The sequence below is a fragment of the Erpetoichthys calabaricus genome, chromosome 10 (assembly GCF_900747795.2).
Source record: "Erpetoichthys calabaricus chromosome 10, fErpCal1.3, whole genome shotgun sequence".
NCBI lineage: Eukaryota > Metazoa > Chordata > Cladistia > Polypteriformes > Polypteridae > Erpetoichthys > Erpetoichthys calabaricus.
Window position 1 is genome coordinate 44,820,962 of NC_041403.2, and position 16,320 is coordinate 44,837,281.

Below are 16,320 nucleotides of genomic sequence, written 5' to 3' on the forward strand. Positions count from 1 at the left end.
CGGCTGCTTCTCTCTCCTTGGCGGCGATTTTACAGGAGCTGCAAAAACAGCTGCGCCTTGTGCTGTCGCCGCCGGCCGAGCGATGTGCTCTCCAGGCGGAGACGCTGGAGTCAGGAGGGATGGCAGTGGCGTCGGATCGAGAGCCGCAGGCAAGAGAGGATCGGCGTGCTGCAGGAGCTCCTGGACAGAGAGGCACAGCGGGGAAGGTAAGGGAGATCAACCCCGTGAAGCTCTGGACGCCAGCAGGGCTGGGTCTGCCCTTTTACAATGGGCAGATCCGAACCGTCGCGGCGTCCCAAAGTAAACGGAGGAAGCGGCTTGGGGAAGCCAGTTCCTCCAATAAAGGAGTATGTGCTGCTGAGTGTGCGCATACTTCAAAGGGACGTCCTCTGCGGAAGCAGAGGAAATACCCGTTCGCTGAGAGGTGGAAATGGAGCGTGATCCCACTGGTGGTCCCGTGGCGGGAAGCATGGACTGCTCGGGCTGGGAGGCCGAAAAAAGGAGCATCGGGGTGCCGATCGGGGCTGAGGGCGTTGGCCCGACTGAGGACAAGCCGTGGGGCTGCGTCAGGGCAATGCCTCCGCCCTTGTTTTTCTATTTCTTTTTTAGGATCGGGCCGTAGGCTACGGAGTGTCGGCTTGCCGCCGAGTGGTTCACGTCCTCGCGGAACGGTCCGCTGGTCCTGGGAGGTCTCAGCTAGCGGGGGAGTCATGTGGCAGGTGGCTGATTGCGAGCCGCACCCAGCTACCTATTTAAGGAGCCGCCGCCCTGCAACCAAGGCTGGAGTCGGGTAGGAGGTGGACAAGGCCAATGCAGAGGGGGCGAGGAGAGGCCCTGTGTGTTGTATGGAAAAGAGAGAGAAGGCTGAAGGAGCCAGGACTTTGGGAGACTGTGGGGCTTTGTTGGTGTGGTGCACGTAAGGACTTGTATATAATAGTGACACGTGTAATAAACGTGTGGTGATGACTGGAAACGTGTCTGCCTGTCTGTGTCCGGGATGCACCCTTTCACAATACACAATCTAAATTTTGCACCTTTCTGCTAGGAATGCCATCCCAATAAATTAAAATTAAGATCTGAAGGGGCTAAACTTTTCCAAGTGTTGATGTTGAAGAAGATACATAAAGACTATTCAAATGTCCCTGTTTCTTTTCCTACCTTAAAAGGATAAGTCTATGAACAAAGTTCTTTTAATGTTTCATAAAAATAATGAATAAACAAAAAAACATAAAACTATCATTATTTCAGTTTCCTGAAATTCCTCTTGGCTGTTAGATTAGCATATGTATACAATAGAAGATATAAGAGTTGCTGGTCTGTGGCTGGAAGCAAACTGTGTTTTGTCATGTCAAAGGAACAAAGCACCCCAAGAGGGAGTCAAAGTAGGGCGCAAGTGCTCTAAAGTGCCAGTTATTGACCATTGTGCCACCATCTCAACGTGTGCTACAACATTAAGTATTCTAGGAGCTATAAGAAAGAGTATAGAATGTGAAAGTCTTATTGATTTTAGAAAGTTCAAAACAAGGGATAAGCCAACAGTATTAATTCCCTTGTGGTTAGTTAATAGAAAGTCACAAATATTGGTACACTAATGGGGTTATATTGTATTGGAAACTATGTTTTTGTTTCTATGAGATAAGCACTTCGATTAACAAAATCACCTATCTCTGACCTCAACATGTGACCTTCAAGTTAGGTAGCAGCATGTGAAATAAAATGGCACCTCTCTACATGATGATGTTGACCAACGTTGACAGGGGAGGTAGATTATGAAGAGACTGGTGATGGAGAAGGTAAGAGGAAATAATGTCTATTAACATGCTGCCTATTGGGATATTTGTCCTAGAGACACATAAGCCACCATACAGTCAAACAATTAAATCTGCCTTGAAATGTAATGATTGAAAATGCATACTTTATGAAAGTTTTGTTAGAAAAAGTAAAGGAGATGGGTCTATGCTTATTTTGGCATTGACAGCCTTACATGAGTAAATAAAATATTAGAACGCTTATCTATCCATCCATCTTTAGTATAATGAAATCTATCTATCTATCTATCTATCTATCTATCTATCTATCTATCTATCTATCTATCTATCTATCTATCTATCTATCTATCTATCTATCTATCTATCTATCTATCTATCTATCTAGAATATGTCCTTCATTGACAATATACCCTGGCATAGGAAAAGATAGATTAAGATCAATTAAGATAAAGGGTTTTGATTTTGGACTCCCACCATAGGCATTTTGAGACACACATATTATCTTTTCATAGGTTTTGAAAGGACACATGGCAGAGATCAATTTAAGTAAGGTTTAATGATCAGTTTCTCAAAGACTTTGGAGTATTTCACCTTGGAGAAAGTCATGCCCACTCATGACATCAATAGGTGGCAGGGCATATTACTAAATGGCTTTCTTTTAATTAATGTTCATTTTAAACTCCAGACTCTGATTTGATGCATAATGTTGGACTCAATGGCATATAAGGAGTTTAATTTTCTCAGTAGATAGTAAACAATAATGTCAGGTGTGCTATGATGCAAGCTATACACTACATGTAAATTTTCATTAGATAGAATATTATTGGGAACGTGACTAATTAAATATTGACAGGCATCAAAGAAGTCTTTCTACGACTATGTATGAGGTGGATGAAAAACAAAAGTTCAAACTGTGAAAAATAAAACAATAAAAATGTGGATTAATAAAATAACAGTGGGAGGTCGAGCTTTTAGTTACAGGGCCCCGAAGTGGTGGAATGGTTGCCTGCTACTATAAGAGATGCCCCTTCAGTCTCAGGTTTTAAATCTCACCACTTTAGTTTAGCATACCCTGAGTAGAGCTGCTGACTACATGCACATATTGCATCTCTGTGGTTAGTCATTAGTACTAATATAGAAATAATATGACATTTATAAACTGCTTGCCTACTCGGTTTGTCTTCTCACTTACTGCCACTGCTCTACTGCCAAGTTGTTTGCCTATATATGGAAAAGTCATCTCAGATAAAGGGGCACTGGAATCATCAGTTCGAAGGGTCCTTTCATCAGATTGGCCGGCCCAGGACTGACTCAGCTGTGGAATGGCCAGTAGGGTGATGGCAGTTTTTTGGCTGAAGTCTCCAGAACTCTAAACAAATCTGAATCCTCATATGTGATAGATCAGTATTTAGCGAGTGATTTAATCTCTTCTTGCATTTTGCTTTGTAGTTTGTACTATTGTACAGTACTATTGTATTCCTGAGGTGGCGACGACAGTTTGGCCATCTAGCTCTGTGAAGAGAATTACTTGTGTTCTGTTTTCTGTATTGTATTTACACCATACGTGGAAAGAGGTCTCTCTCTGAATTGCCTTTCCAAAGATTTTACCTACAAGGGTATTTTTCTGGGGGGAGGGAGGTTTCTTGTCTTTTTAGGGGCTCAAGGTGGGGGGCTGTCAAACACGGGTCTGCTAAAGTCCATTGCTGCGCTCCTTGGCTATACAAGAAATAAATGCTTGTTGTTGATGTAGTTTGTGGGCCACTAATTTTCTCAAATTTCAAAGATGACACACTTTGCAAACTTAACTCATTTAAACATTTTCCAATAATGACTCATATCAATTCTGCTATATAAAAATGGATTAATATTCTAGAGAGAACAGATGGGACACTGTAACTCCTGTACTAACACAGAGGAGACTGGTTTATGGATCACTTAAAATGGTTTATAGAATTAACAACTGTTGTATTAGCAGGTTTTCTCTTAAGTACAGAATCTTGTAATGTACGGTAGTTTATGTTTAAATTGAAGACTATGCCCTGTGCTCCTAGCGCATTAAAAAGCTTTAAAGAACTGACGAGCATTGTGGAACCTTTTTACATCTGCACATACAATATCATACATCAAGGAAAAGCTACCCTTAAAGAATTAAATTGAAAACATGAATCAATATTTTTGCTATGGAAACTCTTGCCAATTAACATTTTGTCTTTTTAAATGCTTCTTGACAAGCTGTCCAGTGAGGTCAAAAGGCCAACTAATAAGGCTTTGCACAAGGCTCCAGAGTAAAGGAAGGCTACACACTAGGGTTTAAAGCAGCTTCTTAAATATGTAGCCAGAATATAAAGGAAAAAGACCGACAGTATACACCACGTCAGTGCAATGGTAAGCAATATAAAAGAACAGAAGATGTGTTCTATGATTTAAAATGATCATGCTCTGTAACCATACATGGATTTTGAGGTGATTATCCTGGAAGTTTGTACTCCCAAAAAGCAGTTATTAATTTCATCAAACTAATTTGGCTAAAAATTCATAAAAGAAAAGAATCCTCTTTATGGAAAAGGGGCCATCGTTTCAGTAGTTTCACAGTCTTGTTTATAAGGAACAAATCTGACAGCACACTTGTATTCACAATTGTTTGAAATTGGAATAAAACATATTGCTATTACAGAAGATTCCTTTGATTTTTTTTTTTATTGAAGTCAAAATACACAAAAGACTATGGTACTCATTTTAATTATATATATATATTACATATAAATATTTTTTTTATTCTGCTGCTTTCTATAATTTATCCTGAAGTATTACATATGTTACTGTTTTTAAACTATGTTTCCCAAATGACTTTTATATGCCAAAATTTCACAATATACAAAAATTATTCCTAAACTAGCAAAGTCAAAAGTATTTATTTGCATTTCATATTGCTTTGTCCTATAGGCAAAAAATAGTATAATAAATAAATATGCTTTAATCTGTGAAAAATATGCCTACAAAGATTCAAAGCAGTACTTAAATATCCAAAGACAAGGTGTGTAGCAGTCTGTAGTAAGGCTTTCCAGAACAGCTAATACTAACAGTATAAACCTTGTAATATACCCTTACAATGTCTACCCAGTGATTCAGTTCCTGCGCCTGCTCATTCCAGTGTTTTGGGGTGCTGGAGACTGAAGGCTGTCCTGGTGGTAGACTGGGGGTACAAGGCAGGAATGAACCCTGGATGGGGAGTCAGCCCATGACTGGGTACACTCATGTAGATAACGCTACTTTGTACAAGGTGAGTGTACAGGCAACAACTGACCTACAGTAACAAATGGGAATATGGATAGAAAACCAGAGTACTACAGACAACCCGCACTGACCACAAGAAAATGTGCCAAATCCACACAAGCAGTGACCAGACCAGAGAAGGAAATCACTGCTAAACTATCAAACTACTGTAACATAACAAAAAAAAAATTGTAAAAATTATAATCTGGTTACTGTCTTTGTGGTGTTTTCACATTCTCCTCATGTCCACGTGGTTTTCCTCCCACTTCCAAATACTGTGTGGGTGTGTGCGAGTGTGCCTGATGCTTCCGGGATAAAGTCCAGCTTATCACAATCCTGAATTGGAATAAGTGGGTCAGTAGATAGAAAAGTGAAAAAAATATAAAATATATCTACAAAATATACCCTGTGGGAAGACTCTCAAACAGTAAATAATTGAAAAAACTGAGGTATTTGAGAATGTTAGGCCTGATTTAAGAAGATTTAAGAAGAAACTGAAAAAAAAGTTAACATCAAATATACAAATTATCACTAAATCACTAAACTTATTACAGTGAACAGAAAACTAATATGGCAGACCTAAAACAGTAATGACCTAAAAGCAGTGAAATTTCTTAATAGGTAATATTAGAAATAATTATTAAGATAAATATCATGAATTTATATATAGTCAAGGGAAAAAGAAAGTACACCCTCCTTCAATTCTGTAATTTTATTAATCAGAGTCTAAATTACAATTGTGTTATCATCACTAATGCCTATAAACAGAGAAATCTAACCTCAAGTGACAAATAAAACAGACTTTAATATGCTGTTATTATAATTTTTTTTTTTCCAAAAAAGTAAGTTCACATTTAGAAACCATGTGGGGAAAAATAAGTGAATCCTTTCAACTTCCACACTAGTTACCCAAGTATTTAGCAGCCAGGTGTTACTAACCAAATGCACAAGATTAATTAATTACCAGGAATGGAGACCACCGCTATACAAACCTTTGTCAGTTTGGTCATCTGGAGCACTCAGGGTTGTGTTCACATCATGCCAAGAAGAAAGGACATCAGCCATGCCCTCAGAGAAGCATGTGTGTCTGCTTATCAGTCTGGGAAGGGCTATAAGGCCATTTCCAAACACCATTTGAAATTCACCATTCCACATTGAGAAAGATTGTTTCTAAATGGAGAGTTCTGAAAACAGTTGCCAGTCTTCTGAGCAAATTGAGCCCGTTCAGACCATTTAATGCTCAGAGAAATTAAGAAAAACCCAAGAATTACATCATGTTACCTACAGACCTTGGTACGCCTGTTAAATGTTCATGTTCATCACAGTACAATTAAAAAACAAATTGAAAAATGTAGGGCTTTTATGGAAGGGTGGCAAGGTGAAATCCCCTTCTCTCCAAAAAGAAAACAATAGCACAATTTAGGCTGGCTAAATTGCAACTGAACAAGCCACAGAAATTCTAGCACAATATGCTTTAGACTAATGACTTCAAGATGGAGATGTTTGGTTATCATGCACTGTGCTATGTTTAGAAAAAAACACCTAATACCAACTGTTAAGCATGGTGGTGGAGAGGTAATGATTTCAACTTGTTTTGAAGCCACAGCAACTAGTAAACTTGCTATCATCAAGAAAACCATCAACTCCACTTTATACCAAGGCAAAGGTGAGGACATCTGCCTGACTGCTTATGCTGGGATAAAACTGGATCATGAAACAGGCCAATGATTCCAGGCACATCAGCAAATCAAAATCTGAACGACTAAAAAAAACGAAAGCAATCAGGGTGTTGGAATGGCCAAGGCAAAGTCCAGTCCTCAGTCCCCATGATGTGAGAGACTGATAACTTGTACAGAAAACATTTACTTTAACTTTTTACTGCTAAAGGCGGTTCTATGCATTCCTAAATTATAATGTTTACTTATACTTTTCCACATGGATTCTGAATGTTCGCTTACTTTTTGGAAAATGATAGCAACATACTGAAATCTGTTGTTTCATTTGTCACCTGAAGTTAGATTTCACTGTTTAAAGAATTAATGACGACAACACAATTGTGATTTATGCCCTGATTAATAAAATCACAGAATTGAAAAGGGGCTGTGCTTTCTTTTCCCATGATTGTATATCCATGTTGCCCTACAATTGTTTAATAGCGCTGTACTTACTATTATTACGTGAAGCATCTAGAAACTATATATATCATTGAGTTTAGGACAGCGGGTGGCACAGTGGAGCTGTAGTTAGTGCTACTACCTCACTGCTGCAATGGGACACGAATGGGCAGTGTCTAAGTGGAATCTGGACGTTCTCCTCACATATTCATGGAAGTGCTCCATCTTTCTAACAAAAGCATGTATGTTAAATTAAATGGCAACTGTAAACAGGTCTAGAGCGATTAAGCGTGTGAATACAAGACAGTGTCCTGTGATGGAATGGTGTTCTGTCCATGCTTTTCTCTTGTGTTGCTGATGGTGCTACATCCCTGTAAGTTGTCTGTTTAAAATGGATTGAGAGTTCTTCCACACAACATTCACTGAAGCACATCTTTATTTATGAAAATAACATAAAAAATCCATCCCCAGCCAACACAGGGCACAAGGCAGGAACCAATCCCGGGCAGGATGCCAAATAAAAAATGAAATATAAAATGACAAATAAATAAATTACAAATGAATAATCTAGTCTATAGCAGTGTTCCCCAACCTCAGCCCTGGGGGTCCACTGTGGCTACAGTTTTTTGTTCCAACCAGCTTCTGTTTTTAATTGGACTACAGGGATAATTAAGTGATGTGTTATTTCCCAAGTTCTGTGTTTTGGGAACAATATAGAAATGAGAAAACTAAGTTTGGTAAAAAAAAAAAAAAACATATATATATATATATATATATATATATATATATATATATATTGTGGTGGATTGCCGGCATTTTACTCCGGCCCTCACCCTCAGGCCGCCAGGAGGAGCTCTCCCGACAGGATGAATGTGCCCCGAGTTCCAGCAGGGCCTCATGGACTATGTAGTGTTTATACACAGCCCTGCTGGATACCTTGGGGGCCACGGGAGTCGCTGTAGGGGGGCTAGCGGGCTCTTATGTGCCCTATAACCCGGGAGTCCGTCATCATCACGTGACAGGAAGGAACGACGTGCTCCCAGGCTGAAGAAAGGACTGTTTACCCTGACCCGGAGGGAATAAGGACTTGTGGGTTTGGCCAGGAACCACTTCCGGGTCAGGGGATATAAAAGGACTGTGGGAAAGCTCAGACGCTGAGCTGAGCTGGGAGGTAGGAGGGCGAAGTGTCTGGGCGAGGAGGATTGGTTATTTGTATTGAGAGAATAGTGATTTATGAGTGTGGAGTGGAGGGTGCTTTGTGCACAGTGTAATTATAAAATAAATAGTGTTTACACTTTCATCTGGTGTTCAGAGTGGTACCTGAGGGTTCAAGAGGTGGACAAAGCCTCAATCTGTTACTATATATATATATATATATATATATATATATATATATATATATATATATATATATATACAGTGGAACCTCGGTTTGCGAGTAACTTAGTTTACGAGTGTTTTGCAAGACGAGCAAAAATTTTTAATAAATTTCGACTTGATAAATGAGCGAGGTCTTGCAGTACAAGTAGTATGTATACGCTTTGTCTGCTGAGCGTCATGTGATCTCAACTGAGCTGATGGTTCTTCTCTCTCTCTCGCTGCGGGATTGTGGTCAATCGTCTCCTATTGTCCGTTTGAGTCGGCATGCCTCACTCATATAGTCAACATCTGTACGAGCGTATACTGTTTACTGCAGCATTAGCATTGTGACTGTGTGTGCGTGCGCGCGTGCGTGTGTGTGTGCTCGCTTGCGTGTGTATGTGTGTGTGCACACGCGCGCTCGTGTGTGTGTGTGTGTGTGCGTGTGCTGTGACGTGCGAGTCCCCGTCTTGCACCCTAAAACACGAAGCTGAGTCTCAGTACTTTAGTAAAACCAGCTTTATTCAGCTTGAAACAGCAACAGCGTGGTTACTGTATTTATACACAGACACAGCAGTCAGGCAGGGCCCTGCACATTTATAATGTTCCTTGTTCCTTGTATCACCCATCAATGGCAGGCGCTTATAACATGTCCGCAATGTTTTCGGATTCGCTTTTATGGCGAACTGCTACAGTGCTGGAAGACTGCAACTGCTTTGGGACGCTCTTCCGCGTGTCGTCCCGTTGGGTGCAATCCCACAAGAGTTTAGAAACTCACTCACACCAGCAATGATTCTTTTCAAAGGTAAAGTGCAGGTTAATTTGTTTTATGTATTTTTACTTTATATTTTGTATTAATCATTTTTATATGAATAGTTTTGGGTTGTGGAACAAATCATCTGAGTTTCCATTATTTCTTATGGGGAAATTCACTTTGATAAACAAGTGCTTTGGACTACGAGCACGTTTCCGGAACGAATTATGCTCGCAAACCGAGGTTCCACTGTATATATATACAGTATATATATATATATATATATATATATATATATATATATATATAATAAAGCATATATAAAGCAGAAATATTTCTAAATGTCTTGTAAATGTAAAAATCATGCTGCTGTGCTTTTCTGAATGTAGAATAAAAGAAAAATAATACCAGCTAATTAAATGAGATCAGTGTTGTCAGGCTTTGTCACTGATTAGGAATCTGGTTGGAACAAAAACCTGCAGCCACAGTGTGCCCCCAGGACCGAGGTTGGGAAACGCTGGTCTATAGCACAGGTGCTCTTATTCTTAGTTTCATATCCCAAAATTTACTATACTTTATAGTTAAGTCATTCATCCATTCATTTTTAAGCCTGTTCATTCTAATTCACATTCATGAGGATGTGGAGTCTATCTTGGTAGTATCAGGGTGCCAGCCCCAGATGAGGCACCAGTACATCACAGCACATGTTAATGTATTCGCCCACAATCACGCACACCGGGACAATCCAGAGTCAACAAACTCTTAAATGGATATGAGTTTCCTGCTACAATGAACAGAAGTCAACACTCTACCCCCAGATCTTTGCCTGCTTGTATGCTGTAAATGTTTGGTTCAGTGGGGGCATGAAGGACTTGTGCCCAGTACCGAGACAGAAGAGGGACTAGTGTCATAATTTAAAGGAAGGAAAAGTGGAGCACGTGTTGTAAATAAACCCACCCAGACACAGAGAGAGCATGCAAATGAACCAGGCTGGGATTTGAACCCATTTGTTTGCTAACCACTGCACCACCATGCTATGCTACCTTAATTTTCCTTCCCAATATTCATCCAGAATTTCCTAATAAAAACAAATTCATTAAGAAAGCACTGATCTTACCTAGCAGTTCCTCACAGTAGTGGAATGATTATTTCTGTTATTAGATTTGTTCGCCTAAAGACATGGAAATTTGGCCTCTCTGCTGTGCACTGGCCCATCACAAAGCTGAAAATCTTGTAACCAGGAATAACCAGCTAATCAATTCTATCATAAAAGCTTCTCTTAAGCACCTCATCCGTTTGTCACAAATAAATGTAAAACTAGGACGTGCTTATTTCTAAAGAGCGTGCTTTAAAAATATCCTTTAAATACCATAGCATGATAAATGAGGTGCAAAAATACCTAACGGAGTGAACCACGTAAATAAAGACTGGGATTTGATTTATTGAAAACCTGAGTAAAACCCCCTGGCGTGTCTCATGCTGTCTAGATCACATCAAAATGAAAACCAGTAAAGATGACCAGGTTAGCAGAGAGCAAGCACTGTGCTTATAAATGTTTATTTACCAGCAAACAAGTTGTGTAGCTGCATTTCTATTATTTAGGATTGACATCGATCGCTTTTTCTTCTGGGTCTGATGTTTTTTTCTGGGGGTGGGGGGGCTTAGATTTTTTTTATTAGTGTGGAGCAAGCCAAACAGCAAAGGCACTATGAATTTTTATCACTGTATGGTGCTCTTGTTTTAATTATTTCCTGGAAAACAGACAGTACTGTAGCCTTGTACATGTCACAGATGTCATGTGGTTGGCTGGTCATGCGATATTGTTTGAGAATTAGATGAGAAACTTAATTAGCTGATTAAAGATGAATCTACACAGGCTACTCAACTACTGTACATGAAACTCTTTTTATAAACGTTCCAGCGAGAAAAAGAGAAAATGAAACAAAAACAGTATTTTACAGATCTTTTTTTCATTCCATGTTCTTCTTAATTGTTTCCACTTAGATTAAAGTTGAGCATGGCGTGATGATTTTAAAACATGCATCCAAAAGCTTGAGCTGCTGCACCACAAATCACATCTTAGTAATTCTTAATTACGCCTTTCTTTTCCCTCTTAAGTGAGCTTAGAAACGGTGACTGGAAGCTTAGGGGTTTTATTCCATTTATTAATTTGCATTAGTTGTTTTCATATATAATTTTGCTTTTCAGGTCTCAAACTTATGTAAATTATTCACATTATAATAATGCTCTTAGCTACAAACAAAATGCTGTTCTTAATGATTTGAGTTGTACAAAGGTACCACGTGCTAAAGCTTATTTAAAATACATACTATAGTTGAATAGGTAAATAGTACCCAATAAAATCAACACTGAGCCAAGCTCAATAAAAATTAGAGTAACCCTTTTATTGTTTTGTACATATTTTATTGTTTTATATTTATATATATACATAACACATACACAGTATATGGTTACAAAAAAAATGAAAATGTCATTGATTGCACCCTGAAACCCCTGAGGTGGACTTTTATCCTTTCAACTATACTGCTGCTGATATTCTAATTAACATGTATATGGAGACAGCACCTCATCAAAATCTACATCAATGCACTAAGTCAAGTAAAGATGCCGAAAAGAGAAGGACTAGGCCCTCTAATTCTTGACAATATAAAACAGCAGCTCTGAAAATCCATTGCCTTGGCAACAACTATTCAGATTATCTGGGTAACAGTTAGGTGAATATAAGTGCATTACTTAGTGTAGCATCTGGGAGCACTCAGTGCTTTTCAGCATCTGGATCTTAACAATACCGAGCAGACAATGGCGTTGTTGTTGTTGTTTTTTTTCTTCTTCCCATTTATAGATTCCAGCAAATCAGCACAAGTATATGAAGTCTTAAACATCCTGATTAATAAGCGATTTTTCAGCTTTATGCTTTAATATGGAGCCTGAACGAATGGACTTATAAAAGTGACCAGTGAAGTCTGGGAAAACTACTGCCTTTGACGGTTGCTACAGCAGAGTCATTCCACAAAGTAAGAGTGGCAAGCTGAAAGAAATCTTCTGTTGCATAGCACCAGGTACAGCCTTCTTTGGGAGTTACATCATTTGTATACAGGATTTTGAATGCACATCACACTGGCGGGACACATCTCAGTTGGAAAGAGCGAGAGACAGTAAAGGCGAGAGAGAAAGTGTCAGTGGGAGCTTTCAGAAATGAAGCTGTAGTTACACTTGGCATGCCGAAACATCACAATCCACAGCACACACTTGCACACTATATATTATTAACAGCACACTTTGAAGGAGGACATTGCTAAAAAATAAGAAAGGATACATGTTCACATGGAAAAATTATATTTTCCTATAACCTTTCAGGTCATCTATCAAACCTGCTTAATCCAGTTCAGAGTCATACGGGTTGGAGCCTATATGTAAAACACTGGTTCAGCGCTTTATCATTTAGTCAGTGACAGGGCATCTGTCCCTTTTGGGTCATATTTATAATACTGCTAGGAAATTCACGTTATTAATTAAGTGCTAGCCACTAACATTAACTCTTAATATTAGAATGCCTTTTCACCACATATTTTGTGTAACAGTTTAAGATCATGTCCCATTAGGTGACTTCTCCAGCGATTTTCAGTCATAGACTTCATTTACATAATCTTAGCCACTCAGAAGCAGTTGGTGTAATGAGATGATCACCTTGAGACTTTATTTCTCTTCGAAATAATTCTCCTAAGCAAAAGTTTATGTGTGAATATGAGTTTCTTTATGTTGGGTACACTAATGTGCAGTTACCTTTGCAATATGTTTCTAATCACAGTGATCACTTATTTCACGGTGTTGAGACCTTACTTCGTTTTGCGTATGGGCACTGTCATGTTATCATTGTTGTCACTGGTATGCTGTCCTATTTGCCAAGAAATGTACTTTTGGATGGCATCACTTTTTATTTCATCAGAATGATTATTCATTTGTATCTGTGATTTGGATAAAAAAAAACCCAAACAAACATTGTGTGAATCTCTCTCTTGAATTTCAGGTTTCTGAACTTGCATTTTTCCCTCTGACTGTGATTTCTGATTAGCGATTAGACTTTGGTGCGATAAGTTTTGTTTAATCCATTTCGATTCCTTTCTGGCTTTGACTACATTTCGTGTCCTGGTTCTCTTCCAGTCTTTGGGCAGAGTAGTTGGTGGTGCTCTTCTTTGAGGCTGGTCTTGCAATGTGACATGCCCAGCGATTCACTCTAACTAGTCTGCATCTTGCACTGATAAAACTGATCAGGTTTGATTTTGTCTTTAGTTGTAGGGACAGGCTCTGTGTGCATGAGTGCCGACAACCAATGATTGCTCATCCTGAAGTACAAAGTACATAACACAGCAGCAAAGAATAATGAAGCTGGGTGTTTTGGACTTCACAAAGAGAAGAGAAGCTCATCTGTCTGATGTCTTGTGTTTTACATACCATGACAGAATGGTAAAAAAAAAGGCAGAGACTGTGGCTGAACTCACTGTACCTGTTAACTCTTCATACAGCACTGGCTCCATCAGGCAGCACACTGTTGGCTGTCAGTATAAGGGGTGAGCACAGCCATTCTGGAAGGTCAGCATGTGATCGCTAAATGCAACACGGCCAGTGATTTTTACTTGTTTAAACTAACATGGTCCATGGGGTATACCTCATGACTAGAAGTCATGTAATAGGACATCAACTTAAAATGTAAGAAGAATTTGTCATAATTTATTAATAAATAACATTAAAATAAACTATCCATCCATCCATCCATCCATCCATCCATCGTCCAACCCGCTGAATCGCCAGTCCACCTAACCTGCATGTCTTTGGACTGTGGGAGGAAACCCACACAGACACGGGGAGAACATGCAAACTCCACGCAGGGAGGACCCAGGAAGCGAACCCGGGTCTCCGAACTGCGAGGCAGCAGCGCTGCCACTGCGCCACCGTGCCGCCCTAAATAAACTATTAAAACTTTATTAAAAATAGATAAATTATTATGTAGTCGTTTGCGATTTTAAAAACACAAACAAGCTATTAATAATTTGAAATGTATTTAATAATAACAATAAAAACTCTAACAACTAATATTAACAACTACATATTGAAACTTTGTATTGCTATCTAGCTCTGTACACATGTGAATAAAAAAAGGCTGCAGGTTCAGACTATGCTAAAATATACATCCAGTATATGTGTGTGTGTGCTGTATAATCTCATATGTGTTGGTGCTCACTATGAACTGAGCTTCATTAGACAGGATTTACTAAAAGTTAATAAATAATTAACAGACAACAGCAATCAGGTATTGAATATCAAACTATTAGGCTCAATCACTAATAGTCTATTAACCGTAAAGAATTTACATGCAGATTGTTAAGGATTAATTCTTTAATTGCACACTATTAGACCACTAACCTATAATTAGTATCTGTTTAGTATTTATTAACAGTTGATATCCTCATGGTGATGATGATGATGATGATTATAGCTGGTAATTACCAAAGCATTGGTATATTTTCAGGATTTATCTTATTTGCTAACCTTGTATTTTACTGGGTTACATTATTGATCTTGGTAGTCTGTACAATCCTCTGTAAAGACCACTAAACCTTATGTAAGTTTATTATAATATTTATTACACCTGTGGTAAGAGTATATTAATCTGCAGCTCTTTTAACATCCATTATAATATGTATTACCAATTTGTAGGTTAGACTGACAGTGTCCTGAGTTAAATTCTCTGACCCAGTTTTCCTCTCAAATCCTAATAATGCACAGATTTAAATGGTGATTGTAAATCGATCCTGTGTCCAGATACAGTTTATGTGATTGGCTTGTGACTTACACCCAGCTACCTGGACAGTCTTGGCCTTCTTCTACTTTGAATTGAATTAAACTGTTGTGTGAGAATGTTGCGTTCTGTTCTGCTCTGTTAAAATGGTCTAGTAATAATCAATGTGGGTATGACTTGTGATGGCTGTCAGCCTGGTCAAGGTTGGTTCTTGTCTTAAACCTGCTGCCAGGATGGGCGTCAGGGCTGTAACGGATAAGTGGGTTACAAAATGATTAATTACAGACATATTGCAGCTCAGTGCATAGTATCGCTTGTTTCATATATTAATGTATCTTTAAAATATATTCACTCTTAAAAAAGATAAGCACACTGGCCTTTTGGGACTGGGCCTTCAAAAATATAATATCACAACAAAAATCTTATTAACACTACTTTAACATTTATTAAAAATGAATGAATAAAGAATTAACCTAAATCTATTCCTCCACTTTCCTCCAACCTACAAATGAATTTACCTAGGAAGTGAGCAAAAGTTTCTACATAACTGGTCAACATTTTTAACAGGATGTTCTTCAGTCTGCACCACACATATTATACTAAATTATAAGGAAATTTTGAAAACCACCATCACTGCAAATACAAAGCTCCCATTTCAAATGAGCCTGTTTATGAATAATTAAAGCTACACTGAGTACCTACTGTATAGACTGGGCGTTTTATTAAATTTATTGTTTTATCCTCTGATTATCACTGTCATTGTAGAATGGAAAAGCAGCCTGTGGCATCATTTAACTGTTGGTGACTAAAACAAATCACTTTGGGCAAGTCAGTACCTATACTGCATTTCATCTGGGTACACCACTTTTCATTAGAATAGTTCTTTATCGAAATAAAAATTTTTACAGCCACTTTACAGTGCCTGTCTGTTCAGACTTTTTACAAGATTGTAGATGAGCATAGAATTCACATCCTAGAAAGCTCCTAGTTGTTATTTTTTTCCTTTCTGTAAGAACATGAATCACGTCATACTGCATTTACTTCAATTGAATTTTTTAATAGGGGAATTCTCACAACTGAGCTGTTGTTTCTTTTCAGCTATTTTGTTTAATGCTTGACAGATTATTTTTCAACACTTAATTATAGAAAAATATCAGGTAATGTCTGAATCATTTGATCAATGCTTAATGCACATACATTTGAAATACTTAAAAGAACAAAACAGAAATATGG

The 16,320-nt window shown here is 38.4% G+C and overlaps 1 protein-coding gene across 2 annotated transcripts in view; it reads right to left on the reverse strand.

Moving 5' to 3' along the window:
• Positions 1–16,320, reverse strand: part of LOC114658374 (dihydropyrimidine dehydrogenase [NADP(+)]-like) — a 1,245,381-nt gene that overhangs the window by 141,202 nt on the left and 1,087,859 nt on the right. The gene's annotated exons all lie outside the window — the stretch shown is intronic.